General features: G+C 43.0%; 1 protein-coding gene across 2 annotated transcripts in view; it reads left to right on the plus strand.

Moving 5' to 3' along the window:
• The first annotated feature begins 5,218 nt into the window (after window positions 1-5,218).
• Window positions 5,219-12,492, plus strand: part of LOC147711655 (uncharacterized) — a 1,672,131-nt gene continuing 1,664,857 nt past the window's right edge. Inside the window, exon 1 of one of the 2 annotated variants that reach the window (XM_086922319.1) lies at window positions 5,219-5,325. The gene's annotated coding sequence lies outside the window, so the exon portion shown is untranslated. The remainder of the gene's footprint in view (window positions 5,326-12,492) is intronic. The other variant, XM_086922320.1, reaches the window with a different exon arrangement.

A 12,492-nucleotide genomic window follows, 5' to 3' on the forward strand; every position in this document is an offset into this window, starting at 1 on the left:
TATATACTGTTAAAGGGCACCGTAGACGGCCTGCCTGTGGTCGTGGGAAGCATCTACGCTCCAAATTTTGATCAGGAAATTTTTTTTCAGAGCCTGGGTAGAGCCCTGGCGAGGTGGGATGCCATTCCCTGGATTTTGGGGGGCAACTGTAATGCTGTCCTCGACGTGGCCTTAGATAGATTCCATCCTTCATTGGATGGCGCCGGAGCCAACAAACAGACTGAGTTCCTAAACATATGGTTACAGGGCTAGAGACTCAATGATGCGTGGCGCATGCTGTACCCCACACATAGGGAATGGGCCTTTTATTCCCCAGTCCACCAGCTCCATACCAGAATCGATAGGTTCCTCTGCTCCCACACCATTGTCACACATATACACCAGTCCACCTACTTAGCCAAAACATTTTCGGACCATAACCCCCTGGAGCTGACGCTTATGTGGGGTAGAGTTCCAACCCCTGTCCAGACCTGGAAATTATGGCCCCAACTCCTGGAGGATGCCCCGTTTGAACCACAATATCTACCACCATTAGTAATTACTTTGCGGAAAACTGGAATACAGCCTCCTCTAACCTAATAGATTGGGATGCGTTTAATGTGGTGGTGCGGGGCTCTGCAATTGGTGTCACTGTAGGGGCTAGACAAGAAACACATAAGAGTCTTATTGATATAGAAACTCTAATGGCAGAGCTGGAACAAGCCGCGGTGACCGACCCAGACAAACGGGAATCGCTACGGGAGGCTCGTATTAAACATTAGGAGATCCTGGAAACCCTTCGACTGATGGACCACCAAGCTTTTACACAATGGAAACATACCAAAGGCCGATAAGTCTGGTACACTACTAGCCCGAATACTGAGGGACAGACCAGAAGCCCCAATTATTACTAGCATACGCACACCACAGAAGGGATTAGTTCATTCTCAACTGGAGATTAATGAGGCTTTTTGTACTTATCTTAGCAAGCTATATGCGGCGCCAGCGCACACTGATGATAACTTAGTAGATGATTTTTTAAATGGCCTGACATTCCCTGCAACCACGGAGGCTACACAGAAAGATCTCTCATGGCCCATCATCCAACAAGAAATAAGAGTTGAAATCAAAGGCCTAAACCAAAACAAGGCCCCTGGCTTAAATGGCCTGCCCATTGAATTCTATGAAACATACTCAGGCACATTAGTCCCTAAGCTGGAGGAAATCTATAATATGGCTTGGGATACCGGTCACCTGCCACATTCCACTATGCATACCCTAGTGGTGTCACTCCCCAAGCCAGGACGGGATGGCACCGACTTATCTAATTACAGACCTCTGTCTTTCTTAGCAACCGAATATAAAATCCTAAGTAAGGCCCTCACTAATTGATTATTACCTGCCCTCCTCACCCTTATACATCGAGATCCTTCCTGCATGGTGCATTTCTCTAAACAATAGGAGACTTCATCACATCATGATGGCTACCCCTACGGAGTATGGTAATGCAGGATGCTTGGCGCTGGACTTGAGTCAGGCCTTTGACTCTATAACATGGGGATATATGTTTGCGGCCCTACAGCGATTTGGCCTCCCCCTGGATTTTTTCCAATGGGTACGCCTACTCTACATTAACCTCACCACCAGGGCACATACTGGGGGCCACATCTCCCGAGAATATGCAATACACAGGGGTACGCGACAGGGGTGCCCACTTTCCCCTCTCCTGTTTGTCCTAGTGCTGGAGCCGCTGGCTATAGCCCTAAGACAGTCATCCAAACCTCTGGGGATACCAATTGATGGCATCACACACTTAATCTCAATATATGCGGATGACATCCTCATTTATCTGCGCGACTTAGAAGCTGGGACGGAACCACTCCCCGATGTTTTCTCCGCCTTTGACAGTATAACGGGCTTAGCCATTAATGCCGGGAAATCTAATGCCGTCTATTTCTGGGACAGACCACACCCAGATATGCTCCAGTTCTGCACCTATCATCTATCTGTAGCACATGATACATTCAAATATTTGGGAATTCACTTATATAGGACAAAGGCAGACCAACTGGAGGGTAATCTAATGAAGGCTATTGCTGCAATACGCTCCAGCATCTCCTGCTGGACATCCTTGCCGCTGTCAGTATTGGGGCGGATAGCCATCTCTAAGATGGTGATGTTACCTCGTCTTCTATATTTCTTTGTTAATGTGCCCTTGATGTTGCCACAACCCACCTTCCGCACACTGGACATGCTTCTGCTGGAACTTATCTGGGGGAAGAGAAGACGTAGGGTTAACCTCAAGAAGCTGCAACTGGTGTCACACAGGGGAGGGCTGGGAGTTCCCAATTTCCGGGCATATTACTAGGCATTCCAGCTACAGTGGCTGTCTTACTGGACGGCAGGCAGGAACCTACAGGAAATAGGTTATGAGGCTTGTGACCTGGAACGTGGCACCCTGCACAATCTACTGCTCCCTAAAATAAAACTACCCTCAGATGGACCCCCTTTGTTAACAGCTGCACTATGCTGTTGGAAAAGGCCCTACAGTATACCACAGGCACAATCCCATACACGAGTATTATCCCGTTATTAGGGATACCAATCACGGGGGCAAGCTCACGATGACCAGACTACATGCCTGGATAGACCCTGGCATAGCAGAGGTTGGTTCTTTATTTGGAGATGGCACTCTATTAGACCATGCCACCTTTGTGCGAAATACAGGCGCAGCAGACCGCCTTTACTTGCTACATGCAACGATTGTGCACTACATTAGGGTGACATAGGCGCCTCAGCGCAGCGAACCCCTACAACGCAAACTAGTACATCTACTTTACTATATGGGGAGTGGTGGCCACCTAGTCAAATGGCTCTATACAGACATTCGAGCACAGGCGTCCACTGTCCTCACGGACCTCCACACGAAATGGGCAGAGGCTACTGACACAGAACTCTCAGACAAAGCCTGGGAGAGCATCTTAGAACACCCTAAATGGGTCTCCCGTAACGTCAAACATAAATGTACCCAAACTATGGTGGAGAAGTGTGGCTCAATGGTTAGAGCAGGCAGACCTTGATGCAGAGCTCTGGCCAGGGACCAGGGTTTGATTCCTGCCCCGGCGGGTCTCTGGCTCATTTAATTCCGCTGACCAGATACTCTCGCCTCAGTGCCTATTCTGATCATGGGTCCCACGCTGCAACTCTGGGCAATAGCTTGCTTAGTCTCCACAACGGCCCCCACAATGCGAGGGATGCCTGGTCTGCACCATGGGGGTGCCCAGGAGTGGACACTTCACAGGGAAAGCCAGGAAGCATTCCCTTGCGGTATTCGTACAAGCGCCGGGAAACCCACTGCGGGTAGCTGTTCGCTATACAAGTACAAAAACATTTACATTTACATTCATAGATCTTACTTAACCCCGAAGAGAATACAACGCATGTTTTCAGAAGCCCAAAACTGCTGTCCGAGATGCAAAGCAGAAGAGGCGGGCTTCGTTCATATCTTATGGGCTTGCCCACATCTTCGTGATTACTGGAGAAAGATTTTGACTACACTTGGGGAAATCACGCACCTCACAATCACGGACAACATCCTGGAATGCCTGTTGGGCCTGCGCAAGCGAACCAGCGCCTTGAAGGTCCCATTGCATTTCTTAGACCTTGCATTTATATTGGCCATTAGAACAATTACTATGTGATGGAAGTCCCCTAGGAGCCCCCCAGTGCATGCATGGCGGGACGAGGTACCCAGATGGGGCAGTGCAGAAAGCGCGGCACTTAGACGCGAGGAAGCACGAGGATTACGAAAACAACCCATTTCTATGGAATGGAACATTATGTTGGAAAAACTCAAGCAATTAGATATCCCACCCATACTTACCAATCCTACCCCATGACCAACCCTGATTCGTGGCACACAGGAACTGACAGCCCGAGCAAGCCCAACCGATTAGCCCATTGCACACCAGCAGTACCGGACGGATTATGATAATAGATTAGGAGCACGAGGTGGGATGGACGTCAGAAAACTGGCAGACCAGGAAGAGGGGGTAGGGAGGGTGGGGGGAGATAGCTCAGTTCATGGTATAATTTTAAAATACACAGGCAACCACCTTTTGGGATTATACTATATATTATGGATGTATTAAATGTTTTCTACTTTTATTGTATGTATTACGATATACTACATTGGTTACAGTGAGTTAAAGTTTGTAACACTTATTACTGGTAAAGATTGAACAACAAGCAACAAAACAAAAAACTGCCATAAGTACTTGATATGATACATTGCACTCAAACTGAGGATTCAATAAAGTTTGTTTAATAAAAAAGAAATTTGTGAACTGGCCATTTAATATCATGAATTCTTTGACCCTCACACTTACCTCCCTGTTCTACAGAGTCTGTCAGGAACCAGAAGGGTCCAGTCATCTCTATCTCTAACTCACAAGACACTACAGGGGCATCATAAGTTTTCTGCTCCAAGGAAAGTGGTGCACGTCAAAGAGATTCTGTTGAAGTTAGAAGATGGGAAATGGTGGAACAAAGAGAAACTGTACAAAGTCGTGTCCTGGTAACAGGAAGCCTTTTGTCTGTATGACAACGGACATAACGGAGAACACTGAGGGAGTAGTTGTTTTAAGTCCCCAGCCAAGAGGAAACCCTCTAAGAGAGTGAGGGATTATGTCTGCTGCTGAGCTAATCTTTCACGGTTTCTCTTTGAATGATGTTTGGATTTGTTTTATTTTATATTTTGCGCTATTGTTGCCTGTATGTTTGCATTATTATCAATTGAGGTTTGAGTTTTGGATTGGTTTGTGTGAGGAGGAAGATGTGTTGGCTCTTGGTTTTAGTTATGGGAGGTATGCTGGAAAGGACATGGAATGTTTAGTTTTAAAATGACTTGGCAGCTGTTAGCATCCTCTCTGCTCTGCATGTCGCGTTGTTAAACCTCAAGAAACTTACCTGGTGCATCTTTTCAATAACACAATCAAAATGACTATTTCGCAGAGTTTCCATTTATATGACACCTTGAGATCGTTGTCGGATTAATAAATATTTTATAATATGCCGAGTGACTCATGTTGTGATCTCAGTTTTTTTGTGTGGATTTCATTGGACTTTTATGAGCTGAACATATAAATGAAGAAGCTTTACAAATGCTCAAGAACGAGGAAGTTGGCAAATATAAAGTGACATGCAAATCTTGTTTTAACCACACCTCAATGTCACCGTCAAAACGATTAACAGCACACACGGAAAATCAGAGATAAGGCATGAACGGGGATCGTACTTTACTTCACGGAAAGCTTCCAAGTGAAACTTAAGCGGGGTTCCATGTGTGTAAGTACATCTGTAAATTGATTGTTCAGATGAATAAATTCAAATGATTATGGTGCCATTTCAAAGGTTCAAGCGAGTTGCATGTGAAAGTGATGTTTAGCGATGTTAATATTTCGATTTTTTTAATGAAGCCTGCTCTCTTTTATCCGTCGCATGCCATACAATGCTGCCTAGATTGTTTTTACTTGACCCTCATGTAGTGACATGTTTTAGTATTCAGAAATAGAAGCACGTTGTTTTAGAACCTGGAGTGTTTACGTTGTTAACCTAACAAACAGGAAGCCAAATGACTAATATTATTCATTACTTGCAAACAACCTCAGCAAAGCACGTGGTCTCACTGTCCCTCAAGTGCTGGATCACAAAACATTTCTGATTGGCGCTATTTCATGTATTTAGTGGCAACTGGCAAGTTAAGGCAGTGTGTGCTTTAAACAACTTTAATCACCTAAAAATGAAAATGGAGACGGTAATGTGTGACAATTGCTTTGTGTGCCATTTTGTTGTAGTAGTGATGTGTTGTGTTATTTTTTGTGCTACTTTGATTTTGTGCTCCATCACTTCAATCTGATGTTTTGCTTTATTGTGATTGTAATGGATTCTGTTTTGACTTTTTTGTTGAGTTATGCAGTTACGTTTAAACTGTTATTATGTTGCTTTTGTGTGTAGAATGATCTGTTGCTTCCTGTGTCAAAAATGGCTGCTATAGTTCCAGTCAAAAGCCGCACACATCTTGAACATTCCTGTAGTAAGTAATCATGTAGCATTGTCTAAGTAGAGGTGGGCGAGCCACTGAAACCCCGAGCCAGGTACGAGCTAGAGGCTGACTCTGGCTCAATGCATGATCCTTTTGTAACTTTGAGACCAAGAAGAGCCAAGCTTTCACGGAAAGTGATGAGGAATAGTGCATATAACTGCTGACCGTGTAACATAGGGAATCGGGTTTGAATCCTGGCGATTGCTCTGCATCCAAATAATTCCTGGCAAATCTTCTTGTCCTGAAAAACAAATGTGTAACACAGCCTCTGTATGTTTTGAAATGCTCTTATGTCCTTGTTTGAGTTTCGTGCTATGTAAAAATCCCAAAAATAAAATGAGGATTATGCCAGTCACCCATGCTCTAATCTCACCGTCCAAGAATTAAGGACAAAGCTTTAAAATTTGATGTCACAAAAAGATACCGATCTGAAGGGAAAACATAGGAATAATCCCAGTTTCTCTGTTTGGAGACTTATCTGGGGCTAACAATATGCTCACTGAGCCTTCGTTTTGTTCCTCATCACATATGAGAGTGCCTTCAAATACAAGAGTTCAGGATGTGTGCTGTACAAAAAACTATTTGATTTGATTTCATAAACTAACATTTTGCTCCACTTATAATAAGAGTCTAGCCCAAATACAGTGTACACATGACCCCTGTCAGTTCACAAATAGCTTTGTGATCAGTGCTGGGCTAGATATTTTCTCAGTTCATGTGGATGGAAAAGCTCTTGTGTTTAATAAATACTTCTCAATGCAGAGCTATAATCTGGAGGGATAAATTAAAATGATTCCGTGTTTTAATGACTTTTTAACATTTTGGAGACATTTTACCATAGTCTAACATGATTTTTATTGCATGATTTACTTCCCAAATATTGTTAAGGCTCGGGTTGTGCTCAGCTGTTAGAGCCAGAGGAGACTCCTCTTGGCAAAGTTTTGGCTCAGCTCTACCAGTTAATTTGTTGGTTTTCCCTCCACTGAGTCTAAGGTGATAAAATAGTGGTGTCCCAGCTTTCCATCCACTTAAGACACATGACAGTCCGAAACTGTGGCAGAGATTGTGTCTTAGCTTAGTGCTCCTAGTGCTCACTTCATGTGATACTGCCCACGACCTTAACTTCGCACACCCAGTGGTCTTTTGTCAATCAATCCATCAATCAATAAATAAATTGATACTTTATTGTTTCAGTTACTATAAACAATCACAATGTTAAAATTATACAAAACAGATCCGCTGGGAGGAGACCTGGAAAAAGTCCATCAGTGCTTGATAGGACATAGTACCACCATCAGCGCTCTACTTATGTGATGCAGCCCATGCCTTACAAGCCACAACTGACAGGTCTGAGAAGTGATGTACACAATGCTAGTGTTAAGTGCTGACAAGTAAACTCTGTTGTGCACTGCCTGGAAGCTCCTAGAGCGGATTCAGTTTCCAGTGTTGTACTATGCGAGTCTGTAAACATACTAGCACATTGACTTACGAAAAGGTTCTCAATGTGTTCACAGTGATAATGTTCAAGTGATTAACCTAGAAAGGGTATTTGTGTTCAGTATGTATTGTTATTGCAACTCATGCTAACACAGTGTTTTGAGGTATGTGTGTGGGTGTGCACATGTGCATGTGGTTTTATATCTTGTTTCTCTTTGGAACTTTTTCATTTATTTAACTTTTTGAAGAAATATTAATCATTTATTGTAATTGAATACTAACTGATATGCTAGAAATCTCAACTCGTACTAAGATAGAGACACAGGAACTTACCACCAATCTTTATAGAAGCTGCAACAACATATTCAGAGGTGGGATCTCTGCTTGATGTGATCTTTATGTCCAGCAAAAGACAGCTTTAATTATCTTCCCAGATCACTTCAAATGAATACATAGTAATGCCTAAAATAATAGATCACAGACCTTACATAATGGGGCTTAAAGTTGGCCTCCTTTGGCCGCTACTCTGTTGAAAGTTATTCACATTCTGAATCAGCTGCGTTTTATTTTAAATATTTAATCTGTTTTAAAAATATATATGCACTCTTCACACGGCAAGCTGTGTAAAAGCTCTGTGATATTATTTTCAAATCTTTTTTAACTTGTTGGGGAATTGTGTTCCAGGGAGGTTTGAAAGGTGATTGTACAGCACTTTAGTGATCATAGAATTCAACCATAGAGTCGCTGATAGGGGTCAGTGCTCTAGTGGTTGACTCTGTAGGGATAAAAGATGGTGGGGCAGTGGGTGTGCCAAAGGCAAACTGGTCTGCACCCGTCTGCACCCAAATGGGAGCAGGGGCCAGGGACTCTGCCTTATCAGTCTCGAATATAAGAGCGTATTCTAGAGACTATTTGATGAAGTTAAGAGAAGCCCCAAAAGAGGACTGTAGTCAGATATTGGATTTGTCTAAGGAGGACAACATATGCACGTACTGTAATTACATTTTGTCAGTTGAAGTGCCAGTCAGTAAATCTTTAGTTACATTGCAAGGAAATATATTTGTTGAACGGCAGATCCCTCCCATTTCATAAGCTGGATATCTTTTCTTTTTTGGAGGATGCCAAACCAGATGTACCTTTCCGCACAGAGACCTAGCTTCATGGGGAATCAGGACCCAAAATCGTTCATCCCTTCTCCCAAATTAGTATATAATACGTAAGGTTAGAGAAAATAAAAAAGGTGTGGTCAGGCCATCATTTTGACGGCTAGTATTATCTGTGGAACCGACTCTTCTGCAATCCTGAGTGTGAAAGTCTTGTGTTCGGTATTTCAATGTCTTTTACTTTACATCCACTTTCACAGGAATGTTAGTTTATAGTCTCCCCAGGTTCTTCTGGTCAATTTATTCAGTCTTTCCCAGAAACTCTCTCAATTCCAGCCACAAAATATAGTCACTTTACAATATTGGGGAATTTAAACCTGCATTTAGAGAAAGCGAGTGATGCTCAAGCAGTAAGTTTGGGCTTGACCTAGCAGCAATCCAACTGGAACAAAGGGTCCAGGGCCCGACGCAAATAGGAAGCCATCGTTTGGACTCTGTGTTTACCACCATTCCCTATTGGAGGTTTTGGACCCTGTGCCACTCTCTTGGACAGACCATTATCTAATCTCTATATTCTTGAGGTACCCGAACCTATCCCTCCTCAGAGCGGAAAGGAGTAAAAGACCGGCTATGGTCTAAGTTAAACCAGTATAGCTGGAGAATCATTTTAAGGTTACCCTCACCTTGTTTAAATTCAGATCCTCAAAATGTGAATAATGTGATTACAGAATGGTTGATTGAATCTTTAGATCAAACTATCCCCAATAAGATCATAATCCAAAAATCTAAAACGAAATCAGCCCAATGGTACTCTCTGTACCTTAGAACTCTAAAGAAAGAGTTTTAAATTGCAGAAAGGGCATGGAGGAAGGATTTTGATGCAAATAAAAAGTTATGGAACTACCACACTAAAATTCAACAAGCCCAGGCTTCCTTCTCTGAAATTAAAATCAACAATGCAGCAAATTCCCCTAGAGAAAGGTTCTGAATTGCTGAGTTTCTATTGAGGTCTACTAGGATTGCCTATGCAACTGAACCATCCACTGGTGTACTGCACTGGCTGAGCATTTCAATTCTAAAATCTTAAACATCTACCAATCATTCCAAAAGAAAGGTGAAAGGGAGTGAGACAAAAGTGTGGTTGTGAGTTTGGGCGGCAGTGGCTGAGTGATAGCTCAGCATTAGTACATGTGAAAATAAATAGATTAATTTACACTGGTGGAACAAAGCAGATTGAGGCACATCTTAATTGAAAACATTTCATGTAATAAGGAGTGGTGAAAAGGGTCTGAAAGAGCAGTAAATGGACAATAAAAATGGGAGTAGGAGAATGTTGTACATTGATTCTTCATGTAATGTGGTTGTCTGTAGTCTTAGTCCTTTCTTAGTGTTCTCTCATTCTCTGTCTACCACAATGCCTATGTATGTTCTTACTTCCACCTAAGAATTCTACTAGTGTCAGTTGATGGTCTGGTAAGAAGAGCTGTAGTGGCTGTACTTTCCTAGGGCGGTGTTTGTTGTAGTTTTAGTTCCAGGGTGTGAACTTGTGTGTTTTGGGGGTCATTGTGGAAAGCATAAGAAGAGCTGTTGTGGCTGTACTTTCCTAGAGCGGTGTCTTTTACCCAATGGTGTACCCTTCTTTGGGTATGGTGTGTTTCTCCCAAGGGTTTGTGTCTACACCTACCTGTGTGTTTTGGGGGTCATTGTGGAAAGTGTAAGAAGAGCTGTTGTGGCTGTACTTTCCTAGGGCGTTGTTTTGTTTTTTACCCAATGGTGTACCCTTCTTTCGGGAGGGTGTGGGGCCAGTCAGTACCCATGGTATACCCTATGTTGTGCTGACGTTCAGTGCCTCATTCTTGTTTTAAGGGTCAATACCCCTGATGTACTCTATCTAAATGACCTCATATAATTTTACCTGGTTTGTTTATCTTATTGTGGGTTTTGGGGGTCAGTGTGGAAAGTGTACCTACCCTCTGGTGTACCCATGTTTGGGGAGGTTGTGGGCGTAAACACCTTTTGCATTGATTTTCACTCATCTAAACCATGTTTTGGTTTCACCAGGGGAGGGGGATGGAGTGTGTAGTACAAAATGTCTACTATCTTATTGTTTTCCGTTCGTGTTGGTGATACCTCGTGTGGTACTTAATTAGATTTGTGTATCTCATTTTTGTACTACATGGGGTAGGTGTTGTAATCTCTGTTTTTGCTTTATTTCATTTCTTTTCTATAAAGGAGGGAGATGTGTTGTACATTGATTCTTCATGTAATGTGGTTGTCTGTAGTCTTAGTCCTTTCTTAGTGTTCTCTCATTCTCTGTCTACCACAATGCCTATGTATGTTCTTACTTCCACCTAAGAATTCTACTAGTGTCAGTTGATGGTCTGGTCAGCTGGCGAGGTTGTGTACTCAGTTGTGTCCTACAATAAATCTTCATGTAATCAACTAGAAGTATCCTGTCATCTATAACCATCCTACTTACAACAGAGAACTCAATTTGTGCTTACTTCAATGTTTGCCCACTTGCCCAGAATGAATAGACATTCATACTGGCAGGAAGGGTGCACAGTACAACTTTGCTTTCTAAAATGTACTTTAAAATGCACCATTTGCCCACTCTTTTTTTCAGACATTTCTCGGTGGAGAACCCCCCGAACCGTCCTTCGGTTGTTAGGGCTTGCTCGCTACACTCGCTCACCGCAGTACACTCCATCTAAAATTTTGCGCCACCCCACTTTCAAATGTCACCAGCCGCCACAGAGGGAGAAGGCCACTCCATTGAAAATTAGTGAGAGTTGATGCTTGCTCACCCTTTCTCAATCCCCCCTCTTTCTTTAGGGGAGTTTACGGTCCTTTTTTTGGGAAAATCAAATCAGGATCCCCTCTTGACCTGGCACCAATGAGAATTCTTATGTTAGAGCCGGAAATTCTTTTCTCTGTCTTGTTAGAATCAGCCACTGTATCCCTGGAAACAGATATAGTGCCACTACCATGGAAACATGAGATGGTCAGAGCTGACCTAAAGAAACCAAATCTTGACCTGTCCTTTCTGGATAATATTCGTCCTATATCTCTGCTCCCAGGTTTAAGTAAAGTAGCGGAAAAGTCTGTGAATAGATGTCTGCAGAAGTTTCTCGAAGATAACTCAATCTTACACCAGACACAAACAGGCTTTTCGTCCCAAACATAGTACAGACCACCCTTCTGGCAGTAGTGGAAGAGGGAAAAAGAGTTTAAATCAGGGGCAACAGTGGCTATTGTGCTCCTGGATCTCAGTGCGGCCTATGATACTGCTGACCACTTCATACCTTTAGATAGAGTGGGTCTGGCCGGTATCACAGAGAAAGCCCTGGAGTGGGTGTGTTCCTTTTTAAAGGAACAAACATTTTATGTTTTTGATAGAAACTTTTTTTCGAACATCTTGCCCTCAACTGGGCTACTTTAATATCTATTCTTGGACCCTGTCTGGAGGAGGTAGCCAGCTGGATGAATAAGTCCTGCCTGAAATTCAATGGACCAAAAATAGACCAAAAATACATCTAATGTTCCTTGGGAATAAGTTCAACATTCAATAGGTTCTGGGTTGGGCTATTGGCCTTGGTCTCCCACAACCCCTATATCTTTCATTAAAAGCTTAGGGATGTGGTTTGAAGATACTTTGACCATGGAAGCCCAGGCCACAAAAACGGCCTCTATCTGTTTTTCAAGATCCTACCCTTGCCGCACAGACCTCGAGACAAGTGGTGATTCAAGTTTTGGCACTGTCTCGTTTGGACTGTGGTAACTCCTTATGCTTGAAGACCTCAAAAGGAGTTATCCGAAAATTGCAGGTGGTGAAGAATGTGGCTGCACACACATTGCTTGGAATCCCTG

Source organism: Lissotriton vulgaris, chromosome 5 (genome assembly GCF_964263255.1).
Source record: "Lissotriton vulgaris chromosome 5, aLisVul1.2, whole genome shotgun sequence".
NCBI lineage: Eukaryota > Metazoa > Chordata > Amphibia > Caudata > Salamandridae > Lissotriton > Lissotriton vulgaris.